This window comes from Octopus bimaculoides, chromosome 18, assembly GCF_001194135.2.
Source record: "Octopus bimaculoides isolate UCB-OBI-ISO-001 chromosome 18, ASM119413v2, whole genome shotgun sequence".
Lineage (NCBI taxonomy): Eukaryota > Metazoa > Mollusca > Cephalopoda > Octopoda > Octopodidae > Octopus > Octopus bimaculoides.
The window spans coordinates 51,974,105-51,977,164 of record NC_068998.1 but is presented as its reverse complement, the minus strand read 5'-3'; the positions used below and the strand labels follow the sequence as shown (position 1 = coordinate 51,977,164).

At 36.3% G+C, this 3,060-nt stretch overlaps 1 protein-coding gene across 1 annotated transcript in view; it reads right to left on the bottom strand.

Annotated features, from left to right (window-relative positions):
- LOC106878091 (diacylglycerol kinase zeta-like) overlaps positions 1-3,060 on the bottom strand; it is a 352,548-nt gene that overhangs the window by 105,448 nt on the left and 244,040 nt on the right. The gene's annotated exons all lie outside the window — the stretch shown is intronic.

Genomic DNA, 3,060 nt, shown 5'->3' with positions numbered 1-3,060 from the left:
CCTAATACTATATATTAATATATTTTATACTGTGAAGCTTAATTTAATTTAATTTTTAATAAATTGATTTTAATTGAGTCTTTACCTGTAAATTTGGATTTTATCCCTAATATTATTATTATATATATATATATATATATGTATATATATAAACAAATGCATTTTAAACATGGGACTGATGGACCAGGAATGATTTAGGCTAAACAACAACATCCCCTCCCACTTCCATACAGTCTAGACAAAAACAAACAAAACAAACCAACATATACAGAAAATTAGCAGCAGCAGTATCAATCAGCTCATTAGCTGCTGAACACTGCTGGGATGTAAACGATCAATGATAAGTGCAGAAGAACAGCAACTGTTGCATTGTAACAAAGTCCACTTTGTTGGCTTCTACAGACTGTATAGGCTGTTCAGTGGAGTGAGTACATTTCAAACCACCACACTGGTTAATTATGCAATTAACCAATGTGTGTAGAAATGCGAAGTATGGTTCTTTGTTAGGTGGGGGAGACTCAGTTTATCTGAACGATAGATCTCTAAGTCGCACCTCATTATTAGACCTGGATGCCAAGGGTGTGTTTAACCTGAGATTACTTGGGGGTTACATAACAATTATAACACACAGATAACACAAATTATGCAATGCACACTGCTAATATTGGTTCCAAACTTTGCCACAACGGCAGCAATTTTGAGGGAGGGGCAAAATTGATTAGATTAATGCCAGAGTTCAACTGGTACTTATTTTATCAACCCCGACAGGATGAAAGGCAAAGTTGACCCCAATGGCATTTGAACCCAGGAGAGAAAGACAGATAAAATGCTGCTAAGCGTTTTACCCAAAACACTAATGATGCTGACCATTAACTGACCAAAAAACCCTCAGAGAACATCAGTAGAACAGAAAAGAGAGCTGGAGCTAATTAACAACAAAAAACACTAATATCAGTTTCACATTTTGGCACAAGGCCAGCAGTTATGAGAGGAGGGGTTAAGTCGATTACATCGACCCCAGTGTTCAACTGGTACTTATTTTATCAACCCTAGAAGGATGAAAGGTGAAGTCAATCTTGGTGGAATTTTAATTAATTTAGAACATAAATACAGATGAAATGCTGCTAAGCCTTTTCCTCAGCGTGCTAAAACTACTACCAGCTCCCCACCCCCCAACTCACAGCATCAATACTTATCTCAAGCGAACCTCTACGGGATTACTAATCTGGATAAACTCACCCATCAAATTTCTTTTAAATTCCACTTGTCGTAACAAAAGTGAAAACTTTTAGCATTGTAAGAAGATTCCCTTATTTCTCATTTCATTCATTATTCTCCTTCTGTATATTGCATTTTCTTTCAAGACTAATAAATGAGTGGAAAACCAGTGAAAAACCACATATTCAGCAGGGGGCAGCAGACCTATTGTAAACTATATCAGCTCCAACTGACTGCTTTTTATCAGAAGAATTTGGAATTTGAAGGTGTTGGTGAAGGTCTGCATCAGCAAAAAATTAATCCATAAGAGATTTCATACAATTCAGTAAGTTTGATCACCATGGTGATTGATGGTAGCTAAAGTTTCAGAATTTCACTCATCAACTGAGAGTAAGGAAGAGAGAATGGAGGAGGTGGGGGGAGAAAAAGTGGAGAAGCCAAGAAGGGCACAGGCAGAGAAGAGGAAGAGAAGAATAGAAGTGAGGAGAAAGGGAAGGAGAGAGAGGGAAGGATGAAAATGAAAGGAAGAGGAGATAGGGAAAGAGGGAGTGAGAAAAAGAGAGGAAGAGAGAGAGGAAGAGAAAGCTGTTTTGTTATTTTGGTGATTAGCTAATGAAGAAAAACATCAGTGACAACACAGTTTTATTTTTTATATTTTTTCATTACTGACAAAGGGCACACAAGGTGCAAAATATTAAGATTCATCCTTCTTCATGTCAACTGAACTTACCAAACACCTTCATGAACTTTATGGGTTTATTTGTTAAGTCTTATAGGAGGCTACTTATTTTGAGACACGTGAAGAAAAAAAACAGAGATTTATGTCTCAATATTGCTCAAAGGATCCATTTGTTACCGTGATTCATTGCAAGAACGATTCCTTTCAATAGAGAATGGAATATAAATAAGAATACCATATTATACACAACAATAAATTTTCCAGTAATTGGTACGTAAGCAGTAAACATAATATATCAAAGGTTTAGCTATTTTATTTTTCTCTCTGTTACCGAACTATAATGAAAATGTTCCTTGATCTTTTTAATATTCATTAAGTAACCACTGTGTAATCTAATGACAGGAATAGAAGTGTGTGTCATGACATAGACATGACTAGGCAGTAAAGTTTACGTTGCAATCATGTAATTCTGGGTTCAATTCAATAACAGAGTACCTTAAGCAAACTTCATCTTAACCAATACTGCATTAGTGAAATTTGTTAGAGAGAAACTATGCAGAAGACCATCATGTGTATTCTCTTTTACTTGTTTCAGTCATTTGACGGCGGCCATGCTGGAGCACCACCTTTTAGTCAAACAAATTGACCCCAGGACTTACCCTTTGTAAGCCTAGTACTTATTCTGTCGGTCTCTTTTTGCCGAACTGCTAAGTGACGGGGGACATAAACACACGAACATCAGTTGTCAAGCTATGATGGAGGGACAAGCACTGACACAAACAACAAACACATACATACATACAATATATATATATATATATATATATATACGACGAGCTTTTATCAGTTTCTGCCTACCAAATCCCCTGACAAGGCTTTGGTCTGCCCGAGGCTATAGTAAAAGACACTTGCCCAAGGTGCCATGCAGTGGAATTGAACCCATTGCAGCACAGGGGTTGAAATTTTCAGGATAAAATATACAGCCAAAAGAGGTAGAGAAACTCACAGACGAAGATGAATTTCAGAGGACCGAGAATTCCATGTAAAATGTAACAGGTTTGGAAAGAAAGCAATTTCATCTGAATGCTTATACTGTATACAATATTTACTCTTATATTGGAAAATACTGTGTGTGCTTATATATATATATATATGTATATATA